This window comes from Clavelina lepadiformis, chromosome 4 (assembly GCF_947623445.1).
Source record: "Clavelina lepadiformis chromosome 4, kaClaLepa1.1, whole genome shotgun sequence".
Lineage (NCBI taxonomy): Eukaryota > Metazoa > Chordata > Ascidiacea > Aplousobranchia > Clavelinidae > Clavelina > Clavelina lepadiformis.
This window is the reverse complement of record NC_135243.1, coordinates 14,763,532-14,782,208: the sequence shown is the minus strand read 5'-3', so window position 1 is coordinate 14,782,208 and position 18,677 is coordinate 14,763,532. Positions and strand designations below refer to the sequence as shown.

The 18,677-nt window shown below is 39.6% G+C and overlaps 28 non-coding genes and 49 pseudogenes across 28 annotated transcripts; all 77 read right to left on the bottom strand.

Moving 5' to 3' along the window:
- Window positions 1–10: 10 nt before the first annotated feature.
- On the bottom strand, window positions 11–130 carry LOC143457447 (5S ribosomal RNA; annotated as a pseudogene).
- A 110-nt stretch (window positions 131–240) lies between these two features.
- Window positions 241–349, bottom strand: LOC143457310 (5S ribosomal RNA; annotated as a pseudogene).
- A 110-nt stretch (window positions 350–459) lies between these two features.
- On the bottom strand, window positions 460–568 carry LOC143457425 (5S ribosomal RNA; annotated as a pseudogene).
- A 110-nt stretch (window positions 569–678) lies between these two features.
- LOC143456718 (5S ribosomal RNA) lies at window positions 679–787 on the bottom strand (annotated as a pseudogene).
- Window positions 788–897: 110 nt separating this feature from the next.
- On the bottom strand, window positions 898–1,016 carry LOC143456795 (5S ribosomal RNA; annotated as a pseudogene).
- A 548-nt stretch (window positions 1,017–1,564) lies between these two features.
- On the bottom strand, window positions 1,565–1,673 carry LOC143457190 (5S ribosomal RNA; annotated as a pseudogene).
- Window positions 1,674–2,231: 558 nt separating this feature from the next.
- On the bottom strand, window positions 2,232–2,350 carry LOC143455043 (5S ribosomal RNA). The gene has a single exon (XR_013116641.1). It is a non-coding gene; the product is annotated as a 5S ribosomal RNA (ribosomal RNA).
- Window positions 2,351–2,680: 330 nt separating this feature from the next.
- Window positions 2,681–2,789, bottom strand: LOC143457389 (5S ribosomal RNA; annotated as a pseudogene).
- Window positions 2,790–2,980: 191 nt separating this feature from the next.
- Window positions 2,981–3,089, bottom strand: LOC143457408 (5S ribosomal RNA; annotated as a pseudogene).
- Window positions 3,090–3,199: 110 nt separating this feature from the next.
- Window positions 3,200–3,318, bottom strand: LOC143456934 (5S ribosomal RNA; annotated as a pseudogene).
- A 110-nt stretch (window positions 3,319–3,428) lies between these two features.
- LOC143455400 (5S ribosomal RNA) lies at window positions 3,429–3,547 on the bottom strand (annotated as a pseudogene).
- A 110-nt stretch (window positions 3,548–3,657) lies between these two features.
- Window positions 3,658–3,776, bottom strand: LOC143454693 (5S ribosomal RNA). Its single transcript, XR_013116303.1, has one exon. It is a non-coding gene; the product is annotated as a 5S ribosomal RNA (ribosomal RNA).
- Window positions 3,777–3,886: 110 nt separating this feature from the next.
- On the bottom strand, window positions 3,887–4,005 carry LOC143456411 (5S ribosomal RNA; annotated as a pseudogene).
- Window positions 4,006–4,115: 110 nt separating this feature from the next.
- LOC143453862 (5S ribosomal RNA) lies at window positions 4,116–4,234 on the bottom strand. The gene has a single exon (XR_013115512.1). It is a non-coding gene; the product is annotated as a 5S ribosomal RNA (ribosomal RNA).
- Window positions 4,235–4,344: 110 nt separating this feature from the next.
- LOC143455533 (5S ribosomal RNA) lies at window positions 4,345–4,463 on the bottom strand (annotated as a pseudogene).
- Window positions 4,464–4,573: 110 nt separating this feature from the next.
- On the bottom strand, window positions 4,574–4,692 carry LOC143456301 (5S ribosomal RNA; annotated as a pseudogene).
- Window positions 4,693–4,802: 110 nt separating this feature from the next.
- LOC143456551 (5S ribosomal RNA) lies at window positions 4,803–4,921 on the bottom strand (annotated as a pseudogene).
- Window positions 4,922–5,031: 110 nt separating this feature from the next.
- Window positions 5,032–5,150, bottom strand: LOC143453855 (5S ribosomal RNA). The gene has a single exon (XR_013115505.1). It is a non-coding gene; the product is annotated as a 5S ribosomal RNA (ribosomal RNA).
- A 110-nt stretch (window positions 5,151–5,260) lies between these two features.
- Window positions 5,261–5,379, bottom strand: LOC143454509 (5S ribosomal RNA). Its single transcript, XR_013116128.1, has one exon. It is a non-coding gene; the product is annotated as a 5S ribosomal RNA (ribosomal RNA).
- A 110-nt stretch (window positions 5,380–5,489) lies between these two features.
- On the bottom strand, window positions 5,490–5,608 carry LOC143455974 (5S ribosomal RNA; annotated as a pseudogene).
- A 110-nt stretch (window positions 5,609–5,718) lies between these two features.
- On the bottom strand, window positions 5,719–5,837 carry LOC143456324 (5S ribosomal RNA; annotated as a pseudogene).
- Window positions 5,838–5,947: 110 nt separating this feature from the next.
- Window positions 5,948–6,066, bottom strand: LOC143456996 (5S ribosomal RNA; annotated as a pseudogene).
- Window positions 6,067–6,176: 110 nt separating this feature from the next.
- On the bottom strand, window positions 6,177–6,295 carry LOC143455271 (5S ribosomal RNA). The gene has a single exon (XR_013116855.1). It is a non-coding gene; the product is annotated as a 5S ribosomal RNA (ribosomal RNA).
- Window positions 6,296–6,405: 110 nt separating this feature from the next.
- Window positions 6,406–6,524, bottom strand: LOC143456833 (5S ribosomal RNA; annotated as a pseudogene).
- A 110-nt stretch (window positions 6,525–6,634) lies between these two features.
- LOC143453831 (5S ribosomal RNA) lies at window positions 6,635–6,753 on the bottom strand. Its single transcript, XR_013115482.1, has one exon. It is a non-coding gene; the product is annotated as a 5S ribosomal RNA (ribosomal RNA).
- A 110-nt stretch (window positions 6,754–6,863) lies between these two features.
- LOC143457097 (5S ribosomal RNA) lies at window positions 6,864–6,972 on the bottom strand (annotated as a pseudogene).
- A 110-nt stretch (window positions 6,973–7,082) lies between these two features.
- LOC143455087 (5S ribosomal RNA) lies at window positions 7,083–7,201 on the bottom strand. The gene has a single exon (XR_013116682.1). It is a non-coding gene; the product is annotated as a 5S ribosomal RNA (ribosomal RNA).
- A 111-nt stretch (window positions 7,202–7,312) lies between these two features.
- Window positions 7,313–7,431, bottom strand: LOC143454423 (5S ribosomal RNA). The gene has a single exon (XR_013116047.1). It is a non-coding gene; the product is annotated as a 5S ribosomal RNA (ribosomal RNA).
- Window positions 7,432–7,541: 110 nt separating this feature from the next.
- LOC143456033 (5S ribosomal RNA) lies at window positions 7,542–7,660 on the bottom strand (annotated as a pseudogene).
- A 110-nt stretch (window positions 7,661–7,770) lies between these two features.
- On the bottom strand, window positions 7,771–7,889 carry LOC143454564 (5S ribosomal RNA). Its single transcript, XR_013116181.1, has one exon. It is a non-coding gene; the product is annotated as a 5S ribosomal RNA (ribosomal RNA).
- Window positions 7,890–8,000: 111 nt separating this feature from the next.
- On the bottom strand, window positions 8,001–8,119 carry LOC143454198 (5S ribosomal RNA). Its single transcript, XR_013115833.1, has one exon. It is a non-coding gene; the product is annotated as a 5S ribosomal RNA (ribosomal RNA).
- A 110-nt stretch (window positions 8,120–8,229) lies between these two features.
- LOC143455944 (5S ribosomal RNA) lies at window positions 8,230–8,348 on the bottom strand (annotated as a pseudogene).
- Window positions 8,349–8,458: 110 nt separating this feature from the next.
- On the bottom strand, window positions 8,459–8,577 carry LOC143456190 (5S ribosomal RNA; annotated as a pseudogene).
- Window positions 8,578–8,687: 110 nt separating this feature from the next.
- Window positions 8,688–8,806, bottom strand: LOC143455441 (5S ribosomal RNA; annotated as a pseudogene).
- Window positions 8,807–8,916: 110 nt separating this feature from the next.
- Window positions 8,917–9,035, bottom strand: LOC143454063 (5S ribosomal RNA). The gene has a single exon (XR_013115705.1). It is a non-coding gene; the product is annotated as a 5S ribosomal RNA (ribosomal RNA).
- A 109-nt stretch (window positions 9,036–9,144) lies between these two features.
- LOC143457407 (5S ribosomal RNA) lies at window positions 9,145–9,253 on the bottom strand (annotated as a pseudogene).
- Window positions 9,254–9,363: 110 nt separating this feature from the next.
- LOC143456933 (5S ribosomal RNA) lies at window positions 9,364–9,482 on the bottom strand (annotated as a pseudogene).
- Window positions 9,483–9,592: 110 nt separating this feature from the next.
- Window positions 9,593–9,711, bottom strand: LOC143455950 (5S ribosomal RNA; annotated as a pseudogene).
- A 110-nt stretch (window positions 9,712–9,821) lies between these two features.
- LOC143454069 (5S ribosomal RNA) lies at window positions 9,822–9,940 on the bottom strand. The gene has a single exon (XR_013115711.1). It is a non-coding gene; the product is annotated as a 5S ribosomal RNA (ribosomal RNA).
- Window positions 9,941–10,050: 110 nt separating this feature from the next.
- Window positions 10,051–10,169, bottom strand: LOC143456410 (5S ribosomal RNA; annotated as a pseudogene).
- A 110-nt stretch (window positions 10,170–10,279) lies between these two features.
- LOC143453861 (5S ribosomal RNA) lies at window positions 10,280–10,398 on the bottom strand. The gene has a single exon (XR_013115511.1). It is a non-coding gene; the product is annotated as a 5S ribosomal RNA (ribosomal RNA).
- A 110-nt stretch (window positions 10,399–10,508) lies between these two features.
- LOC143455531 (5S ribosomal RNA) lies at window positions 10,509–10,627 on the bottom strand (annotated as a pseudogene).
- Window positions 10,628–10,737: 110 nt separating this feature from the next.
- LOC143457009 (5S ribosomal RNA) lies at window positions 10,738–10,846 on the bottom strand (annotated as a pseudogene).
- A 110-nt stretch (window positions 10,847–10,956) lies between these two features.
- On the bottom strand, window positions 10,957–11,075 carry LOC143455973 (5S ribosomal RNA; annotated as a pseudogene).
- A 110-nt stretch (window positions 11,076–11,185) lies between these two features.
- On the bottom strand, window positions 11,186–11,304 carry LOC143456323 (5S ribosomal RNA; annotated as a pseudogene).
- Window positions 11,305–11,414: 110 nt separating this feature from the next.
- Window positions 11,415–11,533, bottom strand: LOC143456995 (5S ribosomal RNA; annotated as a pseudogene).
- Window positions 11,534–11,643: 110 nt separating this feature from the next.
- Window positions 11,644–11,762, bottom strand: LOC143454053 (5S ribosomal RNA). Its single transcript, XR_013115696.1, has one exon. It is a non-coding gene; the product is annotated as a 5S ribosomal RNA (ribosomal RNA).
- Window positions 11,763–11,872: 110 nt separating this feature from the next.
- LOC143456832 (5S ribosomal RNA) lies at window positions 11,873–11,991 on the bottom strand (annotated as a pseudogene).
- A 110-nt stretch (window positions 11,992–12,101) lies between these two features.
- LOC143454481 (5S ribosomal RNA) lies at window positions 12,102–12,220 on the bottom strand. Its single transcript, XR_013116101.1, has one exon. It is a non-coding gene; the product is annotated as a 5S ribosomal RNA (ribosomal RNA).
- Window positions 12,221–12,330: 110 nt separating this feature from the next.
- On the bottom strand, window positions 12,331–12,439 carry LOC143457041 (5S ribosomal RNA; annotated as a pseudogene).
- A 110-nt stretch (window positions 12,440–12,549) lies between these two features.
- LOC143453799 (5S ribosomal RNA) lies at window positions 12,550–12,668 on the bottom strand. The gene has a single exon (XR_013115451.1). It is a non-coding gene; the product is annotated as a 5S ribosomal RNA (ribosomal RNA).
- A 111-nt stretch (window positions 12,669–12,779) lies between these two features.
- On the bottom strand, window positions 12,780–12,898 carry LOC143454422 (5S ribosomal RNA). Its single transcript, XR_013116046.1, has one exon. It is a non-coding gene; the product is annotated as a 5S ribosomal RNA (ribosomal RNA).
- A 110-nt stretch (window positions 12,899–13,008) lies between these two features.
- LOC143456773 (5S ribosomal RNA) lies at window positions 13,009–13,127 on the bottom strand (annotated as a pseudogene).
- A 110-nt stretch (window positions 13,128–13,237) lies between these two features.
- LOC143454563 (5S ribosomal RNA) lies at window positions 13,238–13,356 on the bottom strand. Its single transcript, XR_013116180.1, has one exon. It is a non-coding gene; the product is annotated as a 5S ribosomal RNA (ribosomal RNA).
- Window positions 13,357–13,467: 111 nt separating this feature from the next.
- LOC143455158 (5S ribosomal RNA) lies at window positions 13,468–13,586 on the bottom strand. The gene has a single exon (XR_013116749.1). It is a non-coding gene; the product is annotated as a 5S ribosomal RNA (ribosomal RNA).
- A 110-nt stretch (window positions 13,587–13,696) lies between these two features.
- LOC143456902 (5S ribosomal RNA) lies at window positions 13,697–13,815 on the bottom strand. The gene has a single exon (XR_013117098.1). It is a non-coding gene; the product is annotated as a 5S ribosomal RNA (ribosomal RNA).
- Window positions 13,816–13,925: 110 nt separating this feature from the next.
- LOC143455064 (5S ribosomal RNA) lies at window positions 13,926–14,044 on the bottom strand. Its single transcript, XR_013116660.1, has one exon. It is a non-coding gene; the product is annotated as a 5S ribosomal RNA (ribosomal RNA).
- Window positions 14,045–14,154: 110 nt separating this feature from the next.
- Window positions 14,155–14,273, bottom strand: LOC143456032 (5S ribosomal RNA; annotated as a pseudogene).
- Window positions 14,274–14,383: 110 nt separating this feature from the next.
- Window positions 14,384–14,502, bottom strand: LOC143456294 (5S ribosomal RNA; annotated as a pseudogene).
- A 110-nt stretch (window positions 14,503–14,612) lies between these two features.
- On the bottom strand, window positions 14,613–14,731 carry LOC143456195 (5S ribosomal RNA; annotated as a pseudogene).
- A 110-nt stretch (window positions 14,732–14,841) lies between these two features.
- On the bottom strand, window positions 14,842–14,960 carry LOC143456521 (5S ribosomal RNA; annotated as a pseudogene).
- Window positions 14,961–15,070: 110 nt separating this feature from the next.
- On the bottom strand, window positions 15,071–15,189 carry LOC143456089 (5S ribosomal RNA; annotated as a pseudogene).
- Window positions 15,190–15,299: 110 nt separating this feature from the next.
- Window positions 15,300–15,418, bottom strand: LOC143454421 (5S ribosomal RNA). The gene has a single exon (XR_013116045.1). It is a non-coding gene; the product is annotated as a 5S ribosomal RNA (ribosomal RNA).
- Window positions 15,419–15,528: 110 nt separating this feature from the next.
- On the bottom strand, window positions 15,529–15,647 carry LOC143456031 (5S ribosomal RNA; annotated as a pseudogene).
- A 110-nt stretch (window positions 15,648–15,757) lies between these two features.
- On the bottom strand, window positions 15,758–15,876 carry LOC143454562 (5S ribosomal RNA). The gene has a single exon (XR_013116179.1). It is a non-coding gene; the product is annotated as a 5S ribosomal RNA (ribosomal RNA).
- Window positions 15,877–15,987: 111 nt separating this feature from the next.
- LOC143454197 (5S ribosomal RNA) lies at window positions 15,988–16,106 on the bottom strand. Its single transcript, XR_013115832.1, has one exon. It is a non-coding gene; the product is annotated as a 5S ribosomal RNA (ribosomal RNA).
- Window positions 16,107–16,216: 110 nt separating this feature from the next.
- Window positions 16,217–16,335, bottom strand: LOC143455943 (5S ribosomal RNA; annotated as a pseudogene).
- Window positions 16,336–16,445: 110 nt separating this feature from the next.
- On the bottom strand, window positions 16,446–16,564 carry LOC143456189 (5S ribosomal RNA; annotated as a pseudogene).
- A 110-nt stretch (window positions 16,565–16,674) lies between these two features.
- Window positions 16,675–16,793, bottom strand: LOC143455440 (5S ribosomal RNA; annotated as a pseudogene).
- A 110-nt stretch (window positions 16,794–16,903) lies between these two features.
- Window positions 16,904–17,022, bottom strand: LOC143454061 (5S ribosomal RNA). The gene has a single exon (XR_013115703.1). It is a non-coding gene; the product is annotated as a 5S ribosomal RNA (ribosomal RNA).
- Window positions 17,023–17,131: 109 nt separating this feature from the next.
- Window positions 17,132–17,240, bottom strand: LOC143457405 (5S ribosomal RNA; annotated as a pseudogene).
- A 110-nt stretch (window positions 17,241–17,350) lies between these two features.
- On the bottom strand, window positions 17,351–17,469 carry LOC143456932 (5S ribosomal RNA; annotated as a pseudogene).
- A 110-nt stretch (window positions 17,470–17,579) lies between these two features.
- LOC143455399 (5S ribosomal RNA) lies at window positions 17,580–17,698 on the bottom strand (annotated as a pseudogene).
- Window positions 17,699–17,808: 110 nt separating this feature from the next.
- Window positions 17,809–17,927, bottom strand: LOC143454068 (5S ribosomal RNA). Its single transcript, XR_013115710.1, has one exon. It is a non-coding gene; the product is annotated as a 5S ribosomal RNA (ribosomal RNA).
- Window positions 17,928–18,037: 110 nt separating this feature from the next.
- On the bottom strand, window positions 18,038–18,156 carry LOC143456409 (5S ribosomal RNA; annotated as a pseudogene).
- Window positions 18,157–18,266: 110 nt separating this feature from the next.
- Window positions 18,267–18,385, bottom strand: LOC143453860 (5S ribosomal RNA). Its single transcript, XR_013115510.1, has one exon. It is a non-coding gene; the product is annotated as a 5S ribosomal RNA (ribosomal RNA).
- A 110-nt stretch (window positions 18,386–18,495) lies between these two features.
- Window positions 18,496–18,614, bottom strand: LOC143455530 (5S ribosomal RNA; annotated as a pseudogene).
- Between the last annotated feature and the right edge of the window lie 63 nt (window positions 18,615–18,677).

Here is an 18,677-nt window from a genome sequence, read left to right as displayed (position 1 = left end):
ATGACTAAAATGCTTACAACACCCGGTATTCCCCTAGCGGTCACACATCCAAGTACTAACCGGGCCCGTGGTTGATTAACTTCCGAGATTGAAGGAGATCGAGACTACTCAACCTGGTATTGTCGTAGGCGATTTCAAATGAAAGAAAATGGCGTTTTCAATTCTAATTCGATTGCATAGGAAATTCAAAAAAGAAAACAGTTGCTATATATTTAATTGAAATATACAGCATGACTAAATTTCTTACAACACCCGGTATTCCCAGGCGGTCACCCATCCAAGTACTAACCGGGCCCGAGGTTGCTCAAATTCCGAGATCGTATCTACTCAACCTGGTATGGTCGTAGGTGATTTCAAATGAAAGAAAATGGCTTTTTAAATTATAATTCGATTGCATAGGAAATTCAAAAAAGAAAACAGTTGCTATATATTTAATTGAAATATACAGCATGACTAAATTTCTTACAACACCCGGTATTCCCAGGCGGTCACCCATCCAAGTATTAACCGGGCCCGAGGTTGCTTAACTTGCGAGAACGGGTCTACTCAACCTGGTATGGTCGAAAGCGTTTTAAAATGAAAGAAAATGGCTTTTTTAATTATAATTCGATTGCATAGTAAATTCAAAATCACAAACAGTTGCTATATATTTAATTGAAATATACAGCATGACTAAATTGCTTATAACACCCGTTATTCCCAGGCGGTCACCCATCCAAGTACTAACCGGGCCCGAGGTTGCTTAACTTCCGAGATCGGGTATACTCAACCTGGTATGGTCGTAGGCGATTTCAAAAGAAAGAAAACGGCATTTTCAATTATAATTCGATTGCATAGGAAAGTAAAAAACGCAAACAGTAGCTAGACATTTGATTGAAATATACAGCATGACTAAAATGCTTACAACACCCGTTATTCCCAGGCGGTCAACCATCCAAGTACTAACAGGGCCCGAGGTTGCTTAACTTCCGAGATCAAACGAGATCAGGTCTACTCAACCTGGTATGGTCGTAGTTGATTTCAAAAGAAAGAAAATGGCATTTTCAATTCTAATTCGATTGCATAGGAAATTCAAAAACGCAAACAGTTGCTATAAAATTGATAAAAATATACAGCATGACTAAAATGCTTACAAAACCCGGTATTCCCAGGCGGTAACCCATCCAAGTACTAACCGGGCCCGAGTTTGCTTAACTTCCGAGATCAGGTCTACTCAACCTGGTATGGTCGTAGTTGATTTCAAAAGAAAGAAAATGGCTTTTTTAATTCTAATTCGATTGCATAAGAAATACAAAAACGCAAAGAGTTGCTATAAAAATAATTGAAATATACAGCATGACTAAATTGCTTACAACACCCGGTATTCCTAGGCGGTCACACATCCAAGTATTAACCGGGCCCGAGGTTGCTTAACTTCCGAGAACGGGTCTACTCAACCTGGTATGGTCGAAGGCGTTTTAAAATGAAAGAAAATGGCTTTTTTAATTATAATTCGATTGCATAGGAAATTCAAAATCACAAACAGTTGCTATTAATTTAATTGAAATATACAGCATGACTAAATTGCTTATAACACCCGGTATTCCCAGGCGGTCACTCATCCAAGTACTAACCGGGCCCGAGGTTGCTAAACTTCCGAGATCGGGTATACTCAACCTGGTATGGTCGTAGGCGATTTCAAAAGAAAGAAAAGGGCATTTTCAATTATAATTCGATTGCATAGGAAAGTAAAAAACGCAAACAGTTGTTAGACATTTGATTGAAATATACAGCATGACTAAAGTGCTTACAACACACGGTATTACCAGGCGGTCAACCATCCAAGTACTAACAGGGCCTAAGGTGGCTTAACTTCTGAGATCGAACGAGATCAAGTCTGCTCAACCTGGTATGGTCGTAGTTGATTTCCAAAGAAGAAAAAGGGCATTTTCAATTATAATTCGATTGCATAGGAAATTCAAAAATACAAATATTTGCTAAAAATTTAATTGAAATATACTGCTTGACTAAAATGCTTGCAGCACCCGGTATTTTTAGGCGGACACCCATCCAAGTACTAACCGGGCCCGAGGTTGCTTAACTTCCGAGATCGGGTCTACTCAAGCTGGTATGGTCGTAGGCGATTTCAAAAGAAAGAAAATGGCTTTTTTAATTCTAATTCGATTGCATAAGAAATACAAAAACGCAAAGAGTTGCTATAAAAATAATTGAAATATACAGCATGACTAAATTGCTTACAACACCCGGTATTCCTAGGCGGTCACACATCCAAGTACTAACCGGGCCCGAGGTTGCTTAACTTCCGAGATCGAACGAGATCGGGTCTACTCAACCTGGTATGGTCGTAGGCGATTTCAAATGAAAGAAAAAGGCCTTTTCAATTCTAATTCGATTGCATAGGAAATTCAAAAAAGCAAATAGTTGTTATAAATTTGATTGAAAGATACAGCATGACTAAAATGCTTACAAAACCCGGTATTCCCAGGCGGTAACCCATTCAAGTACTAACGGGGCCCGAGTTTGCTTAACTTCCGAGATCGGGTCTACTCAAGCTGGTATGGTCGTAGGCGATTTCAAAAGAAAGAAAATGGCTTTTTTTAATTCTAATTCGATTGCATAAGAAATACAAAAACGCAAAGAGTTGCTATAAAAATAATTGAAATATACAGCATGACTAAATTGCTTACAACACCCGGTATTCCTAGGCGGTCACACATCCAAGTACTAACCGGGCCCGAGGTTGCTTAACTTCCGAGAACGGGTCTACTCAACCTGGTATGGTCGAAGGCGTTTTAAAATGAAAGAAAATGGCTTTTTTAATTATAATTCGATTGCATAAGAAATTCAAAATCACAAACATGGTCGTAGGCGATTTCAAAAGAACGAAAATGGCTTTATGAATTCTAATTCGATTGCATAGGAAATTCAAAAAAGCAAATAGTTATTATAAGTTTGATTGAAAGATACAGCATGACTAAAATGCTTACAACACCCGGTATTACCACGCAATCACCCATCCAAGTATTAACCGGGCCCGAGGTTGCTTAACTTCCGAGATCGGGTCTACTCAACCTGGTATGGTCGTAGGCGTTTCAAAATGAAAGAAAATGGCTTTTTTAATTCTAATTCGATTGCATAGGAAATTCAAAATTACAAACAGTTGCTATTAATTTAATTGAAATATACAGCATGACTAAATTGCTTATAACACCCGGTATTCCCAGGCGGTCACCCATCCAAGTTATAACCGAGACCGAGGTTGCTTAACTTCCGAGATCGAACGAGATCGGGTCTACTCAACCCGGTATGGTCGTAGGCGAATTCAAAAGAAAGAAAATGGCATTTTCAATTCTAATTCGATTGCATAGGAAATTCAAAAAAGCAAACAGTTGCTAAAAATTTAATTGAAATATACAGCATGACTAAAATGCTTACAGCACCCGGTATTCCCAGGCGGTCACCCATCCAAGTACTAACCGGGCACGAGGTTGCTTAACTTCCGAGATCGAACGAGATCGGGTCTACTCAACCTGGTATGGTCGTAGACGATTTCAAATGAAAGAAAATGGTCTTCCCAAATCCAATTCGATTGCATAGGAAATTCAAAAAAGCAAATAGTTGCTAAAAATTGAATTGAAATATACAGCATGACTAAAATGCTTACAACACCCGGTATTCCTAGGCGGTCACCCATCCAAGTACTAACCGGGCCCGAGGTTGCTTAACTTCCGAGATCGAACAAGATCGGGTCTACTCAACCTGGTATGGTCGTAGGCGATTTCAAAAGAAAGAAAAGGGCATTTTCAATTATAATTCGATTGCATAGTAAATTAATAAACGCAAACAGTTGCTAGACATTTGATTGAAAGATACAGCATGACTAAAATGCTTACAACACCCGGTATTCCCAGTCGGTCAACCATCCAAGTACTAACAGGGCCCGAGGTTGCTTAACTTCCGAGATCGAACGAGACCAGGTCTGCTCAACCTGGTATGGTCGTAGGCGATTTCAAAAGAAAGAAAATGGCATTTTCAATTTTAATTCGATTGCATAGGAAAATCAAAAAAGCAAAAAGTTGCTAAAAATTTAATTGAAATATACAGCATGACTAAAATGCTTACAGCACCCGGTATTCCCAGGCGGTCACCCATCCAAGTACTAACCGGGCCCGAGGTTGCTTAACTTCCGAGATCGAACGAGATCGGGTCTGCTCAACCTGGTATGGTCGTAGGCGATTTCAAAAGAAAGAAAATGGCTTTATGAATTCTAATTCGATTGCATAGGAAATTCAAAAAAGCAAATAGTTGCTAAAAATTTAATTGAAATATACAGCATGACTAAAATGCTTACAACACCCGGTATTCCCAGGCGGTCACCTATCCAAGTACTAACCGGGCACGAGGTTGCTTAACTTCCGAGATCGAACGAGATCGGGTCTACTCAACCTGGTATGGTCGTAGACGATTTCAAATGAAAGAAAATGGTCTTTCCAATTCTAATTCGATTGCATAAGAAATTCAAAAAAGCAAATAGTTGTTATAAATTTGATTGAAATATACAGCATGACTAAAATGCTTACAACACCCGTTATTCCCAGGCGGTCAACCATCCAAGTACTAACCGGGACCGAGGTTGCTTAACTTCCGAGATCGAACGAAATCGGGTCTACTCAAACTGGTATGGTCGTAGGCGTTTTCAAAAGAAAGAAAATGGCTTTATGAATTCTAATTCGATTGCATAGGAAATTCAAAAAAGCAAATAGTTGCTAAAAATTGAATTGAAATATACAGCATGACTAAAATGCTTACAACACCCGGTATTCCCAGGCGGTCACCCATCCAAGTACTAACAGGGCCCGAGGTTGCTTAACTTCCAAGATCGAACGAGATCGGGTCTACTCCAACTGGTATGGTCGTAGACGAATTCAAATGAAGAAAAATGGTCTTTCCAAATCAAATTCGATTGCATAGGAAATTCAAAAAAGCAAATAGTTGCTATAAATTTGATTGAAATATACAGCATGAATAAAATGCTTACAACACCCGGTATTCCCAGGCGGTCACCCATCCAAGTATTAACCAGGCCCGAGGTTGCTTAACTTCCGAGATCGAACGAGATCGGGTCTACTCAACCTGGTATGGTCGTAGGCGATTTCAAAAGAACGAAAATGGCTTTATGAATTCTAATTCGATTGCATAGGAAATTCAAAAAAGCAAATAGTTGCTAAAAATTGAATTGAAATATACAGCATGAATAAAATGCTTACAACACCCGGTATTCCCAGGCGGTCACCCATCCAAGTACTAACAGGGCCCGAGGTTGCTTAACTTCCAAGATCGAACGAGATCGGGTATACTCAACCTGGTATGGTCGTAGGCGATTTCAAAAAAAAGAAAAGGGCATTTTCAATTCTAATTGGATTGCATAGGAAATTAAAAAACGCAAACAGTTGCTAGACATTTGATTGAAATATACAGCATGATTAAAATGCTTACAACACCCGGTATTCCCAGGCGGTCAATCATCCAAGTACTAACAGGGCCCGAGGTTGCTTAACTTCCGAGATCGAACGAGATCGGGTCTACTCAACCTGGTATGGTCGTAGGCGATTTCAAATGAAAGAAAATGGTCTTTCCAATTCTAATTCGATTGCATAGGAAATTCAAAAAAGCAAATAGTTGCTATAAATTTGATTGAAATATACAGCATGACTAAAATGCTTACAACACCCGTTATTCCCAGGCGGTCACCCATCCAAAAATTAACCGGGCCCGAGGTTGCTTAACTTCCGAGATCGAACGAGATCGGGTCTACTCAACCTGGTATGGTCGTAGACGATTTCAAATGAAAGAAAATGGTCTTTCCAATTCTAATTCGATTGCATAGGAAATTCAAAAAAGCAAATAGTTGCTATAAATTTGATTGAAATATACAGCATGACTAAAATAATTACAACACACGGTATTCCCAGGCGGTCACCCATCCAAGTACTAACCGGGCACGAGGTTGCTTAACTTCCGAGATCGAACGAGATCGGTTCTACTTAACCTGGTATGGTCGTAGGCGAATTCAAAAGAAAGAAAATGGCTTTATGAATTCTAATTCGATTGCATAGGAAATTCAAAAAAGCAAATAGTTGCTAAAAATTTAATTGAAATATACAGCATGACTAAAATGCTTAAAACACCCGTTATTCCCAGGTGGTCACCCATCCAAGTACTAACCGGGCCCGAGGTTGCTTAACTTCCGAGATCGAACGAGATCGGGTCTACTCAACCTGGTATGGTCGTAGACGATTTCAAATGAAAGAAAATGGTCTTTCAAATTCTAATTCGATTGCATAAGAAATACAAAAACGCAAACAGTTGCTATAAAAATAATTGAAATATACAGCATGACTAAAATGTTTACAACACCCGGTATTCCCAGGCGGTCAACCATCCAAGTACTAACAGGGCCCGAGGTTAATTAACTTCCGAGATCGAACGAGATCAGGTCTGCTCAACCTGGTATGGTCGTAGGCGATTTCAAAAGAAATAAAATGGCCTTTTCAATTCTAAATCGATTGCATAGGAAATTCAAAAAAGCAAATAGTTGCTAAAATTTTAATTGAAATATACAGCATGATTAAAATTCTTACAGCACCCGGTATTCCCAGGCGGTCACCCATCCAAGTACTAACCGGGCCCGAGGTTGCTTAACTTCCGAGATCGAACGAGATCGGGTCTACTCAACCTGGTATGGTCGTAAGCGATTTCAAAAGAATAAAAATGGCTTTATGAATTCTAATTCGATTGCATAGGAAATTCAAAAAAGCAAATAGTTGCTAAAAATTGAATTGAAATATAAAGCATGACTAAAATGCTTACAACACCCGGTATTCCCAAGCGGTCACCTATCCAAGTACTAACAGGGCCCGAGGTTGCTTAACTTCCGAGATCGGGTATACTCAACCTGGTATGGTCGTAGACGATTTCAAAAAAAAGAAAAGGGCATTTTCAATTATAATTCGATTGCATAGGAAATTAAAAAACGCAAACAGTTGCTAGACATTTGATTGAAATATACAGCATGACTAAAATGCTTACAACACCCGGTATTCCCAGGCGGTCAACCATCCAAGTACTAACAGGGCCCGAGGTTGCTTAACTTCCGAGATCGAACGAGATCGGGTCTACTCAACCTGGTATGGTCGTAGGCGATTTCCAAATGAAAGAAAATAGTCTTTCCAATTCTAATTCGATTGCATAGGAAATTCAAAAAAGCAAATAGTTGCTAAAAATTCAATTGAAATATACAGCATGATTAAAATGCTTACAGCACCCGGTATTCCCAGGCGGTCACCCATCCAAGTACTAACCGGGCCCGAGGTTGCTTAACTTCCAAGATCGAACGAGATCGGGTTTACTCAACCTGGTATGGTCGTAGGCGATTTCAAAAGAATAAAAATGGCTTTATGAATTCTAATTAGATTGCATAGGAAATTCAAAAAAGCAAATAGTTGCTAAAAATTGAATTGAAATATACAGCATGACTAAAATGCTTACAACACCCGGTATTCCCAGGCGGTCACCCATCCAAGTACTAACAGGGCCCGAGGTTGCTTAACTTCCAAGATCGAACGAGATCGGGTCTACTCAAACTGGTATGGTCGTAGACGATTTCAAATGAAGAAAAATGGTCTTTCCAAATCTAATTCGATTGCATAGGAAATTCAAAAAAGCAAATAGTTGCTATAAATTTGATTGAAATATACAGCATGAATAAAATGCTTACAACACCCGCTATTCCCAGGCGGTCACCCATCCAAGTACTAACCGGGCCCGAGGTTGCTTAACTTCCGAGATCGAACGAGATCAGGTCTACTCAACCTGGTATGGTCGTAGGCGATTTCAAAAGAAAGAAAATGGCATTTTCAATTCTAATTCGATTGCATAGGAAATTCAAAAAAAGCAATTAGTTGCTAAAAATTTAATTGAAGTATACAGCATGACTAAAATGCTTACAGCACCTGGTATTCCCAGCTGGTCACCCATCCAAGTACTAACCGGGCCCGAGGTTGCTTAACTTCCGAGATCGAACGAGATCGGGTCTGCTCAACCTGGTATGGTCGTAGGCAATTTCAAAAGAAAGAAAATGGCTTTATGAATTCTAATTCGATTGCATAGGAAATTCAAAAAAGCAAATAGTTGCTAAAAATTGAATTGAGATATACAGCATGACTAAAATGCTTACAACACCCGGTATTCCCAGGCTGTCACCTATCCAAGTACTAACCGGGCACGAGGTTGCTTAACTTCCGAGATCGAACGAGATCGGGTCTACTCAACCTGGTATGGTCGTAGACGATTTCAAATGAAAGAAAATGGTCTTTCCAATTCTAATTCGATTGCATAAGAAATTCAAAAAAGCAAATAGTTGTTATAAATTTGATTGAAATATACAGCATGACTAAAATGCTTACAACACCCGTTATTCCCAGGCGGTCAACCATCCAAGTACTAACCGGGACCGAGGTTGCTTAACTTCCGAGATCGAACGAGATCGGGTCTACTCAACCCGGAATGGACGTAGGCAATTTCAAAAGAAAGAAAATGGCATTTTCAATTATAATTCGATTGCATAAGAAATACAAAAACGCAAACAGTTGCTATAAAAATAATTGAAATATACAGCATGACTAAAATGCTTACAACACCCGGTATTCCCAGGCGGTCACCCATCCAAGTACTAACAGGGCCCGAGGTTGCTTAACTTCCAAGATCGAACGAGATCGGGTCTACTCAACCTGGTATGGTCGTAGACGATTTCAAATGAAGAAAAATGGTCTTTCCAAATCAAATTCGATTGCATAGGAAATTCAAAAAAGCAAATAGTTGCTATAAATTTGATTGAAATATACAGCATGAATAAAATGCTTACAACACCCGGTATTCCCAGGCGGTCACCCATCCAAGTATTAACCGGGCCCGAGGTTGCTTAACTTCCGAGATCGAACGAGATCGGGTCTACTCAACCTGGTATGGTCGTAGGCGATTTCAAAGAACGAAAATGGCTTTATGAATTCTAATTCGATTGCATAGGAAATTCAAAAAAGCAAATAGTTATTATAAGTTTGATTGAAAGATACAGCATGACTAAAATGCTTACAACACCCGGTATTACCACGCAATCACCCATCCAAGTATTAACCGGGCCCGAGGTTGCTTAACTTCCGAGATCGGGTCTACTCAACCTGGTATGGTCGTAGGCGTTTCAAAATGAAAGAAAATGGCTTTTTTAATTCTAATTCGATTGCATAGGAAATTCAAAATTACAAACAGTTGCTATTAATTTAATTGAAATATACAGCATGACTAAATTGCTTATAACACCCGGTATTCCCAGGCGGTCACCCATCCAAGTTATAACCGAGACCGAGGTTGCTTAACTTCCGAGATCGAACGAGATCGGGTCTACTCAACCCGGTATGGTCGTAGGCGAATTCAAAAGAAAGAAAATGGCATTTTCAATTCTAATTCGATTGCATAGGAAATTCAAAAAAGCAAATAGTTGCTAAAAATTTAATTGAAATATACAGCATGACTAAAATGCTTACAGCACCCGGTATTCCCAGGCGGTCACCCATCCAAGTACTAACCGGGCACGAGGTTGCTTAACTTCCAAGATCGAACGAGATCGGGTCTACTCAACCTGGTATGGTCGTAGACGATTTCAAATGAAAGAAAATGGTCTTCCCAAATCCAATTCGATTGCATAGGAAATTCAAAAAAGCAAATAGTTGCTAAAAATTGAATTGAAATATACAGCATGACTAAAATGCTTACAACACCCGGTATTCCCAGGCGGTCACCCATCCAAGTACTAACCGGGCCCGAGGTTGCTTAACTTCCGAGATCGAACAAGATCGGGTCTACTCAACCTGGTATGGTCGTAGGCGATTTCAAAAGAAAGAAAAGGGCATTTTCAATTATAATTCGATTGCATAGTAAATTAATAAACGCAAACAGTTGCTAGACATTTGATTGAAAGATACAGCATGACTAAAATGCTTACAACACCCGGTATTCCCAGTCGGTCAACCATCCAAGTACTAACAGGGCCCGAGGTTGCTTAACTTCCGAGATCGAACGAGACCAGGTCTGCTCAACCTGGTATGGTCGTAGGCGATTTCAAATGAAAGAAAATGGCATTTTCAATTTTAATTCGATTGCATAGGAAATTCAAAAAAGCAAAAAGTTGCTAAAAATTTAATTGAAATATACAGCATGACTAAAATGCTTACAGCACCCGGTATTCCCAGGCGGTCACCCATCCAAGTACTAACCGGGCCCGAGGTTGCTTAACTTCCGAGATCGAACGAGATCGGGTCTGCTCAACCTGGTATGGTCGTAGGCGATTTCAAAGGAAAGAAAATGGCTTTATGAATTCTAATTCGATTGCATAGGAAATTCAAAAAAGCAAATAGTTGCTAAAAATTTAATTGAAATATACAGCATGACTAAAATGCTTACAACACCCGGTATTCCCAGGCGGTCACCTATCCAAGTACTAACCGGGCACGAGGTTGCTTAACTTCCGAGATCGAACGAGATCGGGTCTACTCAACCTGGTATGGTCGTAGACGATTTCAAATGAAAGAAAATGGTCTTTCCAATTCTAATTCGATTGCATAAGAAATTCAAAAAAGCAAATAGTTGTTATAAATTTGATTGAAATATACAGCATGACTAAAATGCTTACAACACCCGTTATTCCCAGGCGGTCAACCATCCAAGTACTAACAGGGCCCGAGGTTGCTTAACTTCCGAGATCGGGTATACTCAACCTGGTATGGTCGTAGGCGATTTCAAAAAAAAGAAAAGGGCATTTTCAATTCTAATTGGATTGCATAGGAAATTAAAAAACGCAAACAGTTGCTAGACATTTGATTGAAATATACAGCATGATTAAAATGCTTACAACACCCGGTATTCCCAGGCGGTCAATCATCCAAGTACTAACAGGGCCCGAGGTTGCTTAACTTCCGAGATCGAACGAGATCGGGTCTACTCAACCTGGTATGGTCGTAGGCGATTTCAAATGAAAGAAAATGGTCTTTCCAATTCTAATTCGATTGCATAGGAAATTCAAAAAAGCAAATAGTTGCTATAAATTTGATTGAAATATACAGCATGACTAAAATGCTTACAACACCCGTTATTCCCAGGCGGTCACCCATCCAAAAATTAACCGGGCCCGAGGTTGCTTAACTTCCGAGATCGAACGAGATCGGGTCTACTCAACCTGGTATGGTCGTAGACGATTTCAAATGAAAGAAAATGGTCTTTCCAATTCTAATTCGATTGCATAGGAAATTCAAAAAAGCAAATAGTTGCTATAAATTTGTATGAAATATACAGCATGACTAAAATAATTACAACACACGGTATTCCCAGGCGGTCACCCATCCAAGTACTAACCGGGCACGAGGTTGCTTAACTTCCGAGATCGAACGAGATCGGTTCTACTTAACCTGGTATGGTCGTAGGCGAATTCAAAAGAAAGAAAATGGCTTTATGAATTCTAATTCGATTGCATAGGAAATTCAAAAAAACAAATAGTTGCTAAAAATTTAATTGAAATATACAGCATGACTAAAATGCTTACAACACCCGTTATTCCCAGGTGGTCACCCATCCAAGTACTAACCGGGCCCGAGGTTGCTTAACTTCCGAGATCGAACGAGATCGGGTCTACTCAACCTGGTATGGTCGTAGACGATTTCAAATGAAAGAAAATGGTCTTTCAAATCCTAATTTGATTGCATAAGAAATACAAAAACGCAAACAGTTGCTATAAAAATAATTGAAATATACAGCATGACTAAAATGTTTACAACACCCGGTATTCCCAGGCGGTCAACCATCCAAGTACTAACAGGGCCCGAGGTTAATTAACTTCCGAGATCGAACGAGATCAGGTCTGCTCAACCTGGTATGGTCGTAGGCGATTTCAAAAGAAATAAAATGGCCTTTTCAATTCTAAATCGATTGCATAGGAAATTCAAAAAAGCAAATAGTTGCTAAAATTTTAATTGAAATATACAGCATGATTAAAATTCTTACAGCACCCGGTATTCCTAGGCGGTCACCCATCCAAGTACTAACCGGGCCCGAGGTTGCTTAACTTCCGAGATCGAACGAGATCGGGTCTACTCAACCTGGTATGGTCGTAAGCGATTTCAAAAGAATAAAAATGGCTTTATGAATTCTAATTCGATTGCATAGGAAATTCAAAAAAGCAAATAGTTGCTAAAAATTGAATTGAAATATAAAGCATGACTAAAATGCTTACAACACCCGGTATTCCCAGGCGGTCACCTATCCAAGTACTAACAGGGCCCGAGGTTGCTTAACTTCCGAGATCGGGTATACTCAACCTGGTATGGTCGTAGACGATTTCAAAAAAAAGAAAAGGGCATTTTCAATTAGAATTCGATTGCATAGGAAATTAAAAAATGCAAACAGTTGCTAGACATTTGATTGAAATATACAGCATGACTAAAATGCTTACAACACCCGGTATTCCCAGGCGGTCAACCATCCAAGTACTAACCGGGCCCGAGGTTGCTTAACTTCCGAGATCGAACGAGATCGGGTCTACTCAACCTGGTATGGTCGTAGGCGATTTCCAAATGAAAGAAAATAGTCTTTCCAATTCTAATTCGATTGCATAGGAAATTCAAAAAAGCAAATAGTTGCTAAAAATTTAATTGAAATATACAGCATGATTAAAATGCTTACAGCACCCGGTATTCCCAGGCGGTCACCCATCCAAGTACTAACCGGGCCCGAGGTTGCTTAACTTCCAAGATCGAACGAGATCGGGTTTACTCAACCTGGTATGGTCGTAGGCGATTTCAAAAGAATAAAAATGGCTTTATGAATTCTAATTCGATTGCATAGGAAATTCAAAAAAGCAAATAGTTGCTAAAAATTGAATTGAAATATACAGCATGACTAAAATGCTTACAACACCCGGTATTCCCAGGCGGTCAACCATCCAAGTACTAACAGGGCCCGAGGTTGCTTAACTTCCAAGATCGAACGAAATCGGGTCTACTCAAACTGGTATGGTCGTAGACGATTTCAAATGAAGAAAAATGGTCTTTCCAAATCTAATTCGATTGCATAGGAAATTCAAAAAAGCAAATAGTTGCTATAAATTTGATTGAAATATACAGCATGAATAAAATGCTTACAACACCCGCTATTCCCAGGCGGTCACCCATCCAAGTACTAACCGGGCCCGAGGTTGCTTAACTTCCGAGATCGAACGAGATCAGGTCTACTCAACCTGGTATGGTCGTAGGCGATTTCAAAAGAAAGAAAATGGCATTTTCAATTCTAATTCGATTGCATAGGAAATTCAAAAAAAGCAAATAGTTGCTAAAAATTTAATTGAAGTATACAGCATGACTAAAATGCTTACAGCACCTGGTATTCCCAGCTGGTCACCCATCCAAGTACTAACCGGGCACGAGGTTGCTTAACTTCCGAGATCGAACGAGATCGGGTTTACTCAACCTGGTATGGTCGTAGGCGATTTCAAATGAAAGAAAATGTTATTATGAATTCAAATTCGATTGCATAGGAAATTCAAAAAAGTAAACAGATGTTATAAATTTAATTGAATTATACAGCATGACTAAAATGCTTACAACACCCGGTATTCCCAGGCGGTCACCCATCCAAGTACTAACCGGGCCCGAGGTTGCTTAACTTCCGAGATCGAACGAGATCGGGTCTACTCAACCCGGTATGGTCGTAGGCAATTTCAAAAGAAAGAAAATGACATTTTCAATTCTAATTCGATTGCATAAGAAATACAAAAACGCAAACAGTTGCTATAAAAATAATTGAAATATACAGCATGACTAAAATGCTTACAACAACCGGGATTCCCAGGCAGTCACCCATCCAACTACTAACCGGGCCCGAGGTTGCTTAACTTCCGAGATCGAACGAGATCGGGTCTACTCAACCTGGTATGGTCGTAGGCGATTTCAAATGAAAGAAAATGGCTTTATGAATTCAAATTCGATTGCATAGGAAATTCAAAAAAGCAAATAGTTGCTAAAAATTGAATTGAAATATACAGCATGACTAAAATGCTTACAACACCCGGTATTCCCAGGCGGTCACCCATCCAAGTACTAACAGGGCCCGAGGTTGCTTAACTTCCAAGATCGAACGAGATCGGGTCTACTCAAACTGGTATGGTCGTAGACGATTTCAAATGAAGAAAAATGGTCTTTCCAAATCAAATTCGACTGCATAGGAAATTCAAAAAAGCAAATAGTTGCTATAAATTTGATTGAAATATACAGCATGAATAAAATGCTTACAACACCCGGTATTCTCAGGCGGTCACCCATCCAAGTATTAACCGGGCCCGAGGTTGCTTAACTTCCGAGATCGACCGAGATCAGGTCTACTTAACCTGGTATGGTCGTAGGCGATTTCAAAAGAAAGAAAATGGCATTTTCAATTCTAATTCGATTGCATAGGAAATTCAAAAAAGCAAAAAGTTGCTAAAAATTTAATTGAAGTATACAGCATGACTAAAATGCTTACAGCACCTGGTATTCCCAGGCGGTCACCCATCCAAGTACTAACCGGTCACGAGGTTGCTTAACTTCCGAGATCGAACGAGATCGGGTCTATTTAACCTGGTATGGTCGTAGGCGATTTCAAAAGAAAGAAAATGGCTATTTGATATCTAATTCGATTGCATAGGAAATTTAAAAAAGCAAATAGTTGCTAAAAATTGAATTGAAATATACAGCATGACTAAAATGCTTACAACACCCGTTATTCCCAGGTGGTCACCCATCCAAGTACTAACCGGGCCCGAGGTTGCTTAACTTCCGAGATCGAACGAGATCGGGTCTACTCATTCTGTTATGGTCGTAGGTGATTTCAAATGAAATAAAATGGCATTTTCAATTCTAATTCGATTGCATAGGAAATTCAAAAAAGTAAACAGATGTTATAAAAATAATTGAAATATACAGCATGACTAAAACGCTTACAAACCACGGTATTCCCAGGCGGTCACCCATCCAAGTACTAACCGGGACCGAGGTTGCTTAACTTCCGAGATCGAACGAGATCGGGTCTACTCAACCTGGTATGGTCGTAGGCGATTTCAAAAGAATAAAAATGGCTTTATGAATTCAAATTCGATTGCATAGGAAATTCAAAAAAGCAAAAAGTTGCTAAAAATTCAATTGAAATATACAGCATGATTAAAATGCTTACAGCACCCGGTATTCCCAGGCGGTCACCCATCCAAGTACTAACCGGGCCCGAGGTTGCTTAACTTCCAAGATCGAACGAGATCGGGTTTACTCAACCTGGTATGGTCGTAGGCGATTTCAAAAGAATAAAAATGGCTTTATGAATTCTAATTAGATTGCATAGGAAATTCAAAAAAGCAAATAGTTGCTAAAAATTGAATTGAAATATACAGCATGACTAAAATGCTTACAACACCCGGTATTCCCAGGCGGTCACCCATCCAAGTACTAACAGGGCCCGAGGTTGCTTAACTTCCAAGATCGAACGAGATCGGGTCTACTCAAACTGGTATGGTCGTAGACGATTTCAAATGAAGAAAAATGGTCTTTCCAAATCTAATTCGATTGCATAGGAAATTCAAAAAAGCAAATAGTTGCTATAAATTTGATTGAAATATACAGCATGAATAAAATGCTTACAACACCCGCTATTCCCAGGCGGTCACCCATCCAAGTACTAACCGGGCCCGAGGTTGCTTAACTTCCGAGATCGAACGAGATCAGGTCTACTCAACCTGGTATGGTCGTAGGCGATTTCAAAAGAAAGAAAATGGCATTTTCAATTCTAATTCGATTGCATAGGAAATTCAAAAAAAGCAATTAGTTGCTAAAAATTTAATTGAAGTATACAGCATGACTAAAATGCTTACAGCACCTGGTATTCCCAGCTGGTCACCCATCCAAGTACTAACCGGGCCCGAGGTTGCTTAACTTCCGAGATCGAACGAGATCGGGTCTGCTCAACCTGGTATGGTCGTAGGCAATTTCAAAAGAAAGAAAATGGCTTTATGAATTCTAATTCGATTGCATAGGAAATTCAAAAAAGCAAATAGTTGCTAAAAATTGAATTGAGATATACAGCATGACTAAAATGCTTACAACACCCGGTATTCCCAGGCTGTCACCTATCCAAGTACTAACCGGGCACGAGGTTGCTTAACTTCCGAGATCGAACGAGATCGGGTCTACTCAACCTGGTATGGTCGTAGACGATTTCAAATGAAAGAAAATGGTCTTTCCAATTCTAATTCGATTGCATAAGAAATTCAAAAAAGCAAATAGTTGTTATAAATTTGATTGAAATATACAGCATGACTAAAATGCTTACAACACCCGTTATTCCCAGGCGGTCAACCATCCAAGTACTAACCGGGACCGAGGTTGCTTAACTTCCGAGATCGAACGAGATCGGGTCTACTCAACCCGGAATGGACGTAGGCAATTTCAAAAGAAAGAAAATGGCATTTTCAATTATAATTCGATTGCATAAGAAATACAAAAACGCAAACAGTTGCTATAAAAATAATTGAAATATACAGCATGACTAAAATGCTTACAACACCCGGTATTCCCAGGCGGTCACCCATCCAAGTACTAACAGGGCCCGAGGTTGCTTAACTTCCAAGATCGAACGAGATCGGGTCTACTCAACCTGGTATGGTCGTAGACGATTTCAAATGAAGAAAAATGGTCTTTCCAAATCAAATTCGATTGCATAGGAAATTCAAAAAAGCAAATAGTTGCTATAAATTTGATTGAAATATACAGCATGAATAAAATGCTTACAACACCCGGTATTCCCAGGCGGTCACCCATCCAAGTATTAACCGGGCCCGAGGTTGCTTAACTTCCGAGATCGAACGAGATCGGGTCTACTCAACCTGGTATGGTCGTAGGCGATTTCAAAGAACGAAAATGGCTTTATGAATTCTAATTCGATTGCATAGGAAATTCAAAAAAGCAAATAGTTATTATAAGTTTGATTGAAAGATACAGCATGACTAAAATGCTTACAACACCCGGTATTACCACGCAATCACCCATCCAAGTATTAACCGGGCCCGAGGTTGCTTAACTTCCGAGATCGGGTCTACTCAACCTGGTATGGTCGTAGGCGTTTCAAAATGAAAGAAAATGGCTTTTTTAATTCTAATTCGATTGCATAGGAAATTCAAAATTACAAACAGTTGCTATTAATTTAATTGAAATATACAGCATGACTAAATTGCTTATAACACCCGGTATTCCCAGGCGGTCACCCATCCAAGTTATAACCGAGACCGAGGTTGCTTAACTTCCGAGATCGAACGAGATCGGGTCTACTCAACCCGGTATGGTCGTAGGCGAATTCAAAAGAAAGAAAATGGCATTTTCAATTCTAATTCGATTGCATAGGAAATTCAAAAAAGCAAATAGTTGCTAAAAATTTAATTGAAATATACAGCATGACTAAAATGCTTACAGCACCCGGTATTCCCAGGCGGTCACCCATCCAAGTACTAACCGGGCACGAGGTTGCTTAACTTCCGAGATCGAACGAGATCGGGTCTACTCAACCTGGTATGGTCGTAGACGATTTCAAATGAAAGAAAATGGTCTTCCCAAATCCAATTCGATTGCATAGGAAATTCAAAAAAGCAAATAGTTGCTAAAAATTGAATTGAAATATACAGCATGACTAAAATGCTTACAACACCCGGTATTCCCAGGCGGTCACCCATCCAAGTACTAACCGGGCCCGAGGTTGCTTAACTTCCGAGATCGAACAAGATCGGGTCTACTCAACCTGGTATGGTCGTAGGCGATTTCAAAAGAAAGAAAAGGGCATTTTCAATTATAATTCGATTGCATAGTAAATTAATAAACGCAAACAGTTGCTAGACATTTGATTGAAAGATACAGCATGACTAAAATGCTTACAACACCCGGTATTCCCAGTCGGTCAACCATCCAAGTACTAACAGGGCCCGAGGTTGCTTAACTTCCGAGATCGAACGAGACCAGGTCTGCTCAACCTGGTATGGTCGTAGGCGATTTCAAAAGAAAGAAAATGGCATTTTCAATTTTAATTCGATTGCATAGGAAATTCAAAAAAGCAAAAAGTTGCTAAAAATTTAATTGAAATATACAGCATGACTAAAATGCTTACAGCACCCGGTATTCCCAGGCGGTCACCCATCCAAGTACTAACCGGGCCCGAGGTTGCTTAACTTCCGAGATCGAACGAGATCGGGTCTGCTCAACCTGGTATGGTCGTAGGCGATTTCAAAGGAAAGAAAATGGCTTTATGAATTCTAATTCGATTGCATAGGAAATTCAAAAAAGCAAATAGTTGCTAAAAATTTAATTGAAATATACAGCATGACTAAAATGCTTACAACACCCGGTATTCCCAGGCGGTCACCTATCCAAGTACTAACCGGGCACGAGGTTGCTTAACTTCCGAGATCGAACGAGATCGGGTCTACTCAACCTGGTATGGTCGTAGACGATTTCAAATGAAAGAAAATGGTCTTTCCAATTCTAATTCGATTGCATAAGAAATTCAAAAAA